This window comes from Mustela lutreola, chromosome 7 (genome assembly GCF_030435805.1).
Source record: "Mustela lutreola isolate mMusLut2 chromosome 7, mMusLut2.pri, whole genome shotgun sequence".
Lineage (NCBI taxonomy): Eukaryota > Metazoa > Chordata > Mammalia > Carnivora > Mustelidae > Mustela > Mustela lutreola.
Window position 1 is genome coordinate 70,440,407 of NC_081296.1, and position 13,099 is coordinate 70,453,505.

A 13,099-nucleotide genomic window follows, 5' to 3' on the forward strand; every position below is an offset into this window, starting at 1 on the left:
CTAATTTAAAAATTATTTTGGTAATCAATTGGGTAATTGTTTAGTCTGTATTCTATTGCTTTCCATGATACAGACTGGATAATCAGTAACTGTTGATTTCCAATTAGTTTTTCAGTAATCTATTATTTTGTGGACTAATACCAGTTCTGCACGCTGTTAGTCAATGTCTCATTCAGAGCATTCTTGTATTAGGAAGATACCGGGTGCAAATGAACTCTGGATCTGCAATACATAAAGCTTTCAGGAGACAACCCACCTGCTCCACACCTTGAAAAACCAGATTCACAAGGGTTTTCTGCTAACCTTCGTCTCATCTCTCTCCACTATCTTCCCCTCAACTCCTGTATCCCTGGTTCACAGAACTTTTCCCCTAACTGATCAATGCAATCTCATTTTTGGATTTTTCCATTTGTTTCCATCCGACACCCTTCCTTTGTAACATCAAATCCTCATGTCATCTCATGAAAGCCCTCCCAGACCCCCAGTTGTACGCCTGTCAAAACTTCTTGTGGTCATTCTAACACATTGTATTTAAATTGTTTACATGTCTCTCTCCTTCAATAGACTGTGAACTCTGGGAAGGCAGGGTCCGTGTCTGCCTTGTTGTATCCCTCGCATCTAGTATGGTCCTCATACTGTTTTTTCAATAAATAGTTCTTGATTGAATAATGTGAATGGCCCGGAGTTTTAGTAAACAGATGATACTCTTCCAGCCACTACGCTTGGTATTCTGATATTCTACTAGGGCTGGACGCTTGGATTGACACATTTTCACCCCGTGAGGCTGATGCTAAATCTTTAGACCCAGGCATGCAGGTAGGAACCCATTTGTCTGAATGATCAGACTTCTTGGCAGAACCACCGTCGACATCGTTTGAAGTCGTATGACAGATCCACAAGCGACTGCAATGCTCTCTAGGCAGAGAGTTGGAAAGAGGACCTTTAAAGGGCCACTGGGATCCCTGAAAAGATGGAAGGACTCATCTCACCACGGCCTCGGGCAGCGCGCTCTGCACGCTACCTTCTCCTGCGCGCCAAGGCGTTAGTCCCACCCGGTCCCACTTGGCTCCACCCACCTGGCGCGCCTGAGTTACTAAACCCTAGCGGCCAGGGTGAGCCCCGCCTCCGGGACGAGGGCGCGCTCCCCCTCCCATCTGCCTAAGCAGTTCCGTTAGCCGCGGGAGGAAAAACCGTCCTTCGGTTCCCCGCCTCTTCACTCCCAACGCTTTACTCCCTACTCCCCCTGCAATCACTACACAACCAGCTACGGAGGCCCCTAAAGTACAAATAACCCCCAGGCCCTGGCGTATCCTGATTGGTTTTGTCCTTGTTCCTCCATTCGGTCCCAGGGGCCTGCGTTCAATTTTTGTCGGGAATCTGCCTTGTGTGCTTCTTCTGGCGGCAGGAACTCCAACGCTCTTCACGGAAGTAAAAATTGTTTGTTTTTTGTTGTGGGGTTTTTTTTTTTTTTTTTTTGCCTCTGAGGCCTCCCGCATTCCTTCCCTCCCACCACGCGGAATTGTGGCGGGAGGGGGAGGAGGAAGTCAAGGCGCCTGCGCGGAGAGGCCGCTTTCCATCCGGGTCTCTGTCCGTGCGGTGCAGCAGGTCGGTAGGCGGGAAATGGCGACTGGCTGAAGGAGCTGGTTCTGTTGCTGCTGCGGGCTAAGCGGGAAAGACACCACACATTGCGCAGTCGGGACCATCGACGGAGCCTGAGGACACTTCTCTGTCGTCACAGTTAGGTAATCCCCCTCGTCCAGACACTGCCGTTGCTTCCAACCTTAGTCCTCCTCCTCTTCCAGGGCCGTCTGCCGGGGTCTCCTCCCCTTCTTAACCCGGTTCTCCAGCGGCTCCGGTGCCTTGGTAGGCATGCACTATTGGCGCCTTGTAAGTGCGCCTTGTGGAGCCGCTCTTCTCTGGACTTTCCCCTGGGAACAGAAAGGGAGCTCACTTCCCGCCAGCTTCAGCTCCCAGGCTGCGGCCTGTGTTGTGATTTCTGGGGTTAGATTTCACTTTGCTACCCACCCCCACCCCGATCTCGCGTTCCTAGTCCCAAACCCTGTGGTCCCTCCCGGTAATTGGGTTAGATCAGCTTTTCTAACCTTGGCCCACCTAATGTTTTCGGTATTTTATTCTTTCTAGTAGGGCGCTTTTAGGGGGGCGTTGCTCTTTCTCAGTTTTTATCAACATCTTTTAAGGATCTGGAATTAGAAATTTCATCAAGTTCTGTTTATCTTCTGTACTGATAAAATGTTGAGTTGACATTGTTACTTTCTCGAATCAAGAGTGGTAGTAAAGGACAGCCCATGTGGAAGGCCTGTGGTTTCTGTAGTGGTCAATTAAGGGTGAATGTTACCGGCCGTAGTATTCGACGCTTTCTCTGGGTGTTAAATGACTATGTGGATGTTTACTCTTTTATTCTTGACTAGAATTCTGTGGTAAATAATTGCATAAGTAAATCGTGTTTATTTACTTCTCACCCTAGTGGTGGCTGGATGTGTGAATGATGTTAAGCACTTTAGAGTACCTTAGGGAAGCCTAAAGAGATACTGCTCGTAAACTGCCCTAAGATCCTGAAATGAAATGTACTTAGTAAATGTTCCTCCAAGGCAAGGATTTATTTTTCTAGTGCCAATAAAGCGGTACAGTGATTACTGCCCAATATGGGTATACAAATTAGTGGTTTAAATGATAGATTTATCTTAGTAGTTTTCAGATTGTAGATTTCTTTATATACAGTTTCCCCATTCTTTGCCAAGTTTTTAATTTTCGTTTGTTGTCCAAATGTAATCCTTATAAAAGCAAGAAAACTGCTAGTTAAAGCTAGTTTTATAGCCCCCCACTTTTAACCTTGCAGACCAGTTGTCCTAAAGAGAAGAAATGAGGAGGCTGTTGGTGTTTTCAGAATTTGTTTTCCATCTTGCAGAATTTGGGGCATTGATAGGTTTTTTTCCCCCCTTTAACTAGTCAAATTAATTTTTTAAAAATATGGTTCATGTTACACATCAGTTGACGTTTATAACTCAAAGGTTTTCAGTTCTCTAGGTTCAGTTTAGAAGACTTCACTAATGTTAGCATACTGGGGTTAAATTTCAGTGATAAACAAGAGCATGCCAACTTCATTATAGTTGTCATTTGGTAGATTCCCCCCCAAGGTCATAAAGAAAGTCAAGGCAAAAGTAGCTCTTAGGTGAAGCAGTCTTTTAGGATTGACTTGAACCTCATACTTGTCTTCTAAGACCAAAAGAATAGGGGATGGGAAGTGAAGGTGAGGGCGTATTGAATACTTGCTGAGCCTATTTGTTTAAAGAACAGGGCCAAATATGTGACTTAAAGTAATGTAAATTATTGGACGGGTGTAGGTTTTATCTCTATTTTAATGACCTTTTTGGGTAGTTGATAAAGCACCGTTTTAAGTAAAATTTGATTTATAGATAGCTGAGTTAAGGAAACAGATTTTGTAATCGTAAATAGGTAGTAAATCTATTAAATAGATTAAATAGATTGTAAATTGTAAATAGATTTTGTCTTCAAGAATTCGCCCAAATTGTTTTAATTCTGCATTCATTCAGTACCTGTGCTCTTTTCATACTCTTCTCAGTGTGGGTTGAAAGGTTGTAAGAGCTCTAAGTGGTATAGTCCTTAATCTCTGTGGACTTGTAGCTGTATAGAAATTCCAAATAGGATTGTATAGAAAAATAGGATTGGTATGTTTTATAATATTCTACATAATGTTTCCAGCATTTCATTTGAGCTAGTAATGCTATTCTTTTTCCACTGTTAAGAAATGAAGAATTGGGGAAATTTTTTCTCTCCCAAATTTATTTAACTATTCTCATGTTTGAGATTTCTGGTCTAGAGGTTTCTTCACAAGATTATTGCAGAACAAAATCTATACAGTTCTGGTTTAAAAAATAATAACTTGGACCTGTTGTTCAGAAAGATGTACTAAGCTCTAGACTTGTAACTATAGAATTAATTGCAGATTGAATGAAATGGTATTAAATTATCTTGGTCATAGGAGACTGTACTTTGGATTAATGCAATAAAGAATAAAGTGGTTTGTTAGAATTTGAAATAAACAGTCTGTAATTATATTTGAAACTTACCAAGCTGTTGTGAAAAGCATAAAGCAGAAAAGACACTAAGTCATAAATAGCAAATGTTCTGAGAAGGTCTCATATATGGTATGCTCAAGTAATTATTCTGGGTAGGTTAAAAAGTTATCTGACCATTTTAGGGGCACCTGCTTGACCCAGTTGATAGAGCATGCAACTCTTGATCTTGAGGTTGTGAGTTCAAGCTCCACATTAGAGGTATATAGAGATTACCTAAAATTTTTTAAAAATTAAAAAAAAAAATTACCTGACTACTTTAACTGGATTAAATACAAAGTGTCATTTGCTCTGCTTTGAAAATGAGAAAATTTAACAGATATAGGACTTATGATAAAGCCATACAGTTGTAGTTTTAGTTTTCACTTATTTGACATTTCTCATGAGGTATATATCTAAGCCAGACGTATAGTCAGTACTGGTTGTATAGGACTACATTAATTTTTAGTTTAAACTGTGTTAAATTGTAACTGGATCTACATTACAGATAGATAGATTAGGTGGTTGACTGTAGTATGAGAATTGCCAATGCCAAACTTTGTGTCTCTCCTGTGTGTTATGGAATTCTTTTTAAAATGATCTGTTTAAAATCATAAATTCTCTGGAAGAGAAACTTTAAGCTATTATCTTTTATTGGCAATATTATCCCATATTAGTTTATCAAATAAACTTGCTGATACCACAAACAGGTGAGGGTTCAGAGGCAGTGGCATGTAGAAGTAACCTTTTAGGTACTCACTGATCAGGAGAGGTGTGGCATATAGGAACACTGTCTAGCAGAGAAAGGCATGGTGGGGGTTGAGTTGTAGTGAGAAGCTTGGGTTTCTTGGGGTCCTTTAGGAATCTTGTGAATTTGACAGTAATGAGGGGTGAGACTAAGTGTGGTCTAAAGAAGAATGGTAGAACCATAAAGATAAATAGGCTTGTAGGCTTGGCCAGCCCTTTTGTTTGTTACTCTCATCTGCAGGTCCCCCAGTTAGTATGGTATTTTTAGAAGAGTGAAGGGAAACTCTGGTATGCCACTAAAAAAAAATAGTATTGTAAAATTTTTACAAAATGAGTCTTTTAACTTTATTATAAGGTCACTATAGGCCATTTGAGTATATTTTGGATCCCCTATTTTATGGTATTCATAAACTCTCCTGTATTAATTTAGAGAGATTGTAGGAAAGGAAGTATGTCTAGATTAAACATGAATCATCAGCATACTTTGGCTTGAGGTTCTAGCAATCAGGTTTTTGTAATATGTGTTTACTACTTTAAATAAACATAAAGCTGTGCTATTAGAAGGCTCTTAAATACTTCAGAAATAATTGAGATTAATATTTAGTAGTAGTTGCTTATATAGTGTAGGAAGAATTTTTTTTCTTTGGACTAAGTACTTCCATATCGAGAAATTCTTCGGGGGACGGGGAGCGCCTGAGTGACTCAGTTGGTTAAGGGTCTGTCTGCCTTTGAAGCAGGTCCTGATCCCAGGGTTCTTGCTCCTTGCTCAGCAGGGAGTCTGTTTCTCCCTTTGCCCCTCCCTCTGCTCATGCACTCGAGCTCTCTCTCTCTCTCTCTCCAATAAATAAAATCTTTAAAACAAAATTTTTGGGAAGTAAAAAAGCAGAGCTGTGGCTAAAAGTAAATAAAGGGAAGATTAAGACCCTGTTAGCAGCATAACCTGATATTTTAAGTTTCTCGTGTTGACCAGTTTAAGTAATCTTTAAGTAGGAATTTAAAAGAATGCCTTATTTTTTTTTTTTTAAGATTTTATTTATTTATTTGAGAGCACGCATGAGCAGGGTGTGGGGGAGGGCAAAAGGAGAGGGAGAAGCAGATGGGGGCTCAGTCCCTGGACCCTGGGTTCATTACCTGAGCTGAAGGCAGACACTTAACCAACTGAGCCACTTATACCACTTATACCACAGGTGCCCTGAGTATATTACTTGTTAAAAATATCCAGAACATGTATCTTTTTAGTTGAGAAAAAAACTACAGTTATTTGTTTTAGTAATAATTGCTTTCTTCCTGGTATTCCCCAAATATGTATGATTAACCTCTCACTGATATTACAAGTGTCTGCTTTAGTGTATATTGTTAAATAAAATAATTATACAATCCTTTAATTTTCTGAGGTACTGATAAAAATTATTTGAAAAATATTTACAGTCACATTTCAAACAATCATGCACTTTTTCCTTATTAGGACATAAGGAAATATACCTTTTTATTTTTTAAGTCACAGCGAACAAAAGGTATTTCTGTTAGAGAATTACGATTATACCTTGCCTTTGACTAGTCATTTATTTATTTACTTTTAAAGATGTGGGACTCAAACTCATGACCCCAAGATCAAGAGTTCCATGCTCTACCTACTGCCAGCTGGGTGCCCCTATTCGTGATTCAAATAGAAATTCACGGGGCGCCTGGGTGGCTCAGTGGGTTAAGCCGCTGCCTTCGGCTCAGGTCATGATCTCAGGGTCCTGGGATCGAGCCCCACATCAGGTTCTCTGCTCAGCAGGGAGCCTGCTTCCTCCTCTCTCTCTGCCTGCCTCTCTGCCTACTTGTGATCTATCGAATAAATAAAAAATTAAAAAAAAAAAAAAAAGAACTTTAAAAAAAAAAAAAAAAAAACAAATAGAAATTCACTCTGGGTGCCTGGGTAGCTTCAGCCCATAGAATATGTGACTTTTGATCTTGGGGTTGTGAGTTCAAGTCCCATGTTGGGGGTAGAGTTTACTTTAAAAAAAAAAAAAAGTTCACCCTTCTTCATAGAGCTTGTCTTTAGTTTCTTTCCATCAAAATGACTAGTTTTTATGTGGTAGATAGTAGAAGAATAGTAGGGATTATTTGAGATACTATAAATGTATTTTGGGCAAAGGCCTTGGTGTTTTTACTACATAATTTTAAAGATTTTTAGTTATTTTCCTTTTTGTCAACATCTCATTGGTTCTTTATAAATTAATGTTTTCTGCAGGTTTCAGATTTCTACTGGCCCAAGAGTAGGTTTAAATTTTCTTTAAATAGAAGTTTTAATCAGAGAGTATAAATAAGTAGCTTTTATGTTTCCTCTTTCCCAGTTTTGGTGAGAACTACTTAAATAAAAAGCACTCTTTGGAAAATACTGCTAAAATTAAATTCACTTTTTTAATTTTCCAATTTTCCTTGTTAATGTATCTAATAAGTACATTACTATGTAGATGTATACAGGTGACCCAGCAAATTAAAAAGCAAAAATGTTGGAATATATAAATGTTCTCCAAAGGAAGTAATATGGAGAAAAAATGATAGAATAGAGTGACAAAATTCATATGTGCTTTTTGAGGAAAAATAGAAGTTTCTCATGAATATTATGGTACTCAATTATTAAGAATTCAGAAATTTTAAAAAAAGAATTCAGAAATTATATTTTTGCTAGCACATTATGTTATAAAGTCTAATTTAGGGAATTTCTTTCATAACCATGTAGTTGAATGCCGTTTTTACAGGATGCTTAAAGTGTATTTATTGAAGGTAGTTAAAATTGAAACAATCTCCAGATTATTGTTCTGTTAAAGATTAGGTTAAAGAAATAAAAATGTTCTCAGCAGAACATAACTACCTCATGCTCTCCATAACATATATTGATTTTGCCCCAAGGATATTTCTACTGGGGAATATACTAGGTTTTAAGTTGGGGTACTGTTAGTAGTATTTTAAAACATATATCTGAAAAACTGTGCCTTAGTATTTTCAGTGATTAACAAACTGAATAATGTTCTCTATTCTCATAGAGTCTTTTAATCATCACTAATTTAACAGTCCACATATTTTGTTTCTCCAGAGAAAAATAATTGATCATGGATTTAGAAAAAGCATTCTTTGTTGTTATTGTTCATCAAAGAAAACTTTGAGAGGAAAAAAACATAATTTTATTAGCGTAACTCAGAAGCTCTTTTATTTTTTGTATTCTCTCTGTATTTTGAGAAATGCTTTTGACTATAAGTTTATTAATTTTTGCAGTTTCTGAGGAATCCTGTAATGTTAGCTAACAGAAAAAGACGAAGTCAGGGGTGCCTGGGTGGCTCAGGTCATGATCCCAGGACCCTGGGATCTATTCCTGAATCAGGCTCCCTGCTCAGTGGGAAGCCTGCTTCTCCCACTCCCCCTGCTTATGTTCCCTTTCTCGCTGTCTCTCTCTCTTTGTCAAATATATAAATAAAAATTTAAAAAGACCCGTCAGGGGCGCCTGGGTGGCTTAGTGGGTTAAAGCCTCTGCCTTCGGCTCAGGTCGTGATCCCAGAGTCCTGGGATCAAGCCCCACATTGGGCTCTCTGCTCAGCAGGGATCCTGCTCCCCACCCCCCACCCCCACCCTGCCTCCTCTCTGCCTACTTGTGATCTCTGCCTATAAAATAAATAAATAAAATCTTAAAAAAAAAAAAAAAAGACCAAGTCATGTATAAAAAATAGTAATAACTCCAAAGACCACCTATCTTTATCACACACTTTTTTAGAGAAGGATTTGAAGAAAACTCTCCTTGTATTAGAATTGATGCTTATATAATACCCTCTACTTAACTCCTTCTGCTCTAGTTGACTTTTGACTTTTATTAGGTGATAAGTGAGAGAGACAGAGAAATCTCTTCCTTCTCTGAAGTCTTTTAATGAAAGCTTAGGGAAGTAGTGGAGATTAAAGAGGACAGTTGTAATACCTGAAGCTGTTGATTTCAGCTTAGTCAGGCTAGAAATATAGACCTTGAAAACCAATGCTGACACTTTTGAAAGTGTTATTTGGTATCAGTGAAGGTAGTGATTTTAAGCTTTTTCTTTCATAACATAATTTTTAATATAAATTTAGTAGTGATACCGTTTGTAATAGTATAAATTTAACAAACCCATAGAACTCTAGAGCTAATGGAGACCAAAGGGGTCATCTAGTCCAGTAAAGTCTTTGTTTTATTAATGATGAACTATTTTGAAGTTTTTTAAACATGTAGTAAATATTTGTCTTAATTAGGGTGCTGTGGGATGGACTGTATGTAATACAAGGATGAAAATAGCTCAGATGAATTAATGACTCACTTCCCATTTTGGCAGCCTTTTTTTTTTTTTTAATTTACATGTGGTGAAATGCACAGATCTGATGTCCGGTAACAATTTCTGCTGTTGAGGAAATGAAATGCTAGAATGATTGTATGACTTAATCATTGCCTGATCAGTGTCACAGCTAACTAATGATAGATTCGGGACTGGTACCTCCCTGTTACCCCTTCAGTATCTCCCTGAGGAGGCTATTCCATAACATTGCATGCATTTATTCTTTATATAGTTGGCATATTATTTATATTTACCTAAATTTTATGGGAAAACCAGACTTTTCCTTTAAAGTTTGATTTCTGATGTTTTTAGTTTTCTTTATATTTACTACCTACTTTTATTTCTCTCTTCTCTGCTTTATTCTGCAAATACTTGTTTAAAGGATGTACATCCATTTAGTACTGGCTGATTTGTTAGGAATCCTTTATATATGTAGTGTGCTCTTTTGATGTTTTGATAGAAATTTGTGAACTCAAGACCTCAGTAGCAAATGATTGAGTTTATGCTTGTAACATTATTATAATCTTAACGCAAGATAATTTGTAACTGTAATTGTTTGCTTCATATATTGCTTGGAATCAGGAATTTTGTGAAGAGGAAGGAAATCTTATGAGGAAGGAACATTTTTAGTTTTATTTATAGGCCTCTTTTTGTGAGCAGGAATTGATTGCTGCAGTGAGGATTGTTTATGTTTTAATGACATAGTTTTTTTCCCCCATTCTCTCGTCTCTGAGGAAAATGAGAAAAATTATGGTTCAGTTCAACAGAGATTGGGTTTTCTTTTGTACTAGGTTACTGGAGTTACAGATAAGATTTTTGCCTTCAAGACTCTTACAGTCTAGGGGCGCCTGGGTGGCTCAGTGGGTTAAGCCGCTGCCTTCGGCTCAGGTCATGATCTCAGGGTCCTGGGATCGAGTCCCGCATCGGGCTCTCTGCTCAGCAGGGAGCCTGCTTCCCTCTCTCTCTCTCTGCCTGCCTCTCCATCTACTTGTGATCTCTCTCTCTGTCAAATAAATAAAATCTTAAAAAAAAAAAAAAAGACTCTTACAGTCTAGTGGAGCTAAAGATATTTGGATTATTTCAGTAGGATTTGTGGAGAGTTTAAATAGAGATACTCATAGGTTTACTTTAGGCTTAGGGATGTGGAGGTGTTTACTAATCTTACCAGGGTGCATGTTACTAGAGCTGAGCTTTCAGTAATGAAGATAAGAATTAGTTTAGTTGGAAGAATGTTTGAGGTAGAGAAAAGCAGAAGCGAGATACAGCACATTGTGGACAGGAAACTATTTAATCTTCGGGGCACATACAGTGGGGCAGCAAATAGCAATGAAAAAACACTTGGGGGAGGTGTATTGTATAGGGTTTTATAAAATACCAGGGTTTGATCTTTATTTTGAAGGTAGTTAATGAGAAGGAGCAGGCAGATTTGTGGAGTGTGGAGGAATGGATTTAAAGGGGGACAAGACTAAGAAATGTTTCAGAGATTAAATAATAAGGATGTGGTGATTGACAAAGGAGACAAGAGAGAGGAGGAATGGGTGGGATGTCTAGGATGATTTCTGGTTAGGTAGATGGTAGAAGCATTACTTGTGATCAAGAATATAGGAGGGGCTCCTGGCTGGCTCATTCTGCAGAGCGTGTGGCTTTTGAACTCGGAGTCAAGAGTTTGAGCCCCACATTGGGTGTAGAAATTGCTTAAATAAACTTAAAAAAAAAAAAAAGGAATATAGTAGAAAATATATAGTAGGAAGAACAGGTTTGGGTTGGATGTGGGGGTTGGGTGGGAAAGTGAGTTCAGTTTTGGGTAAGTTGAATTTGAGGTGCCACATGATGAATGTGTTGAGAAGTGTTGAGAAGGCTGCTGGATGTGAGTCTGAAATATAAAAGGGATAGAGAAACTAGCAGAATTAATTTTGTAATTGATAGTGAACATTTGGAATTGGCTTTCTCTGCCCCCACCCACTTTGCCAAACCTTTTAGCTGGCCTGCAGGTAAATAGAAAGCAAACTTCATTGCCTAGTTTTAGATTGCTGAGCAATCAGCCTTTTCTGTTCCTGTAATGAGGTCTGGTTTAAATGTTGAAAAAAGGGGCGCCTGGGTGGCTCAGTGGGTTAGGCCGCTGCCTTCGGTTCAGGTCATGATCTCAGGGTCCTGGGATCGAGCCCCGCATCGGGCTCTCTGCTCAGCAGGGAGCCTGCTTCCTCCTCTCTCTCTCTCTGCCTGCCTCTCTGCCTACTTGTGATCTCTGTCTGTCAAATAAAATAAATAAAATCTTTTATTTATAAATAAATAAATAAATAAATGTTGAAAAAAGTGGAAACGTTTTACATTATATACTCCCTCATCCCCCACCCCAATGTCATGAGTTCTTAGGCTTAACATGTCATTGCCCCCATTGCTATGTTTGTTTTATGACGTAATTTACTTAAATTGTGCCATTTTCATTCGTTAATAGTGGATTTATTTCCCTAGTGTACTCATTTCCCAATCTTTACTTGTTTTATTCTGTATTACTTATAATAGAAAAGAACATATTTAGTGGAACTCCACAGAAGACCTAGAGGATATATTAAATTCTAACATAAATAAAATTACTGGGATGAAGCAATATGTGCATGTTCAGAACTCTTTCCTTTATATTTTAAGTTTAAATAATATTACTAGGTTATAGCAGGTGTAGTATTGGCAGTTTCTTACTGGTATTTGGCCCAGTTAATATGTATCATTTAATTTTGTTATTAGGATGATGCTGACCTCATAAAATGAGTTGAGAAGTGTTCCCTTCCTTTTTCTAAAAGAGTTTGTGTTAATTCATTGTTTTGTTTTTGTTTTAAATGTTTGGTAGGACTCTTCAGTGAAGTCATCTTCACCCCTGTATTGGACACTTTTCCTATAATTTCAGTTTTTTTAAATAGATATAGGACTGTTCAGGTTACCTATTCTTTTTTTTTTTTTTTAAGATTTTATTTATTTATTTGACACATCACCAGTAGGCAGAGAGAGAGAGAGATAAGCAGGCTCCCCGCTGAGCAGAGAGCCTAATGCAGGGCCCGATCCCAGGACCCAGATGACCACCTGATCGAAGGCAGAGGCTTAACCCACTGAGCCACCCAGGTGCCCCTAGGTTACCTATTCTCCTGTGAGTTTTGTTGGTTCATGTTTTTTGAGGAATTTGACCATTTCTTCTGAATTGTTGAATATATGGGCATAAAGTTCTTTGCAATATTCCATTATTGTTCCTGTAATGTCTGTGGGATGTGTAGTGATTTTCACCTTTCCATTCCTGATATTTGTAATTTGTGTTTTTTTTCCCCCTCAGTCTTGCTGGAGATTTATCAGTTTACTGATCTTTTCTAAAAATTAACTTTTGATTTCATTGACTTTTCTGTTTTCGTCCTCAATGATTTTTGGTTCTGTTGAATGCTTTGTCTCTTGACAGTGAGATATATATTTCTTCTTTGTGTGTCTTGCAGTATTTTTTTTTTTTTTAAGATTTTATTTATTTATTTGACAGAGAGAGATCACAAGTAGGCAGAGAGGCAGGCAGAGAGAGAGGTGGAAGCAGGCTCCCTGCCAAGCGGAGAGCCCGATGCGGGACTCGATCCCAGGACGCGAGATCATGACCTGAGCCGAAGGCAGCGGCTTAACCCACTGAGCCACCCAGGTGCCCCCTCTTGCAGTATTTTTATCAAATGCTAGATATCATGAATAGGACAGTAGAGACCGGGCTTCTTAGTGTAGGGGTCTGGATTAGTTGAGTTTTGGTTTTGTTGTTGCAAAAATTTTTTCTTTGCAAAGAATATTTAAAGTGCACCGTTGATTTCAAACCTCTCTAGTGGTACTTTGTCCATTAGCTAGAAATTGAGGCATAAAAAAGTGTTTCTTAGTTTTTGACCTTCCTTGTGCATGTCCCCTCTATGT

The 13,099-nt window shown here is 38.4% G+C and overlaps 1 protein-coding gene across 7 annotated transcripts in view; it reads left to right on the forward strand.

Annotated features, from left to right (window-relative positions):
* Positions 1-1,217: 1,217 nt before the first annotated feature.
* Positions 1,218-13,099, forward strand: part of CTDSPL2 (CTD small phosphatase like 2) — a 79,364-nt gene continuing 67,482 nt past the window's right edge. For 3 of the 7 annotated variants that reach the window (XM_059181398.1, XM_059181399.1, XM_059181397.1), the window contains exon 1: positions 1,219-1,742. The gene's annotated coding sequence lies outside the window, so the exon portion shown is untranslated. Of the gene's footprint in view, positions 1,743-13,099 lie in introns of all 7 variants that reach the window. The other 4 variants (XM_059181401.1, XM_059181400.1, XM_059181402.1 and 1 more) reach the window with 4 other exon arrangements.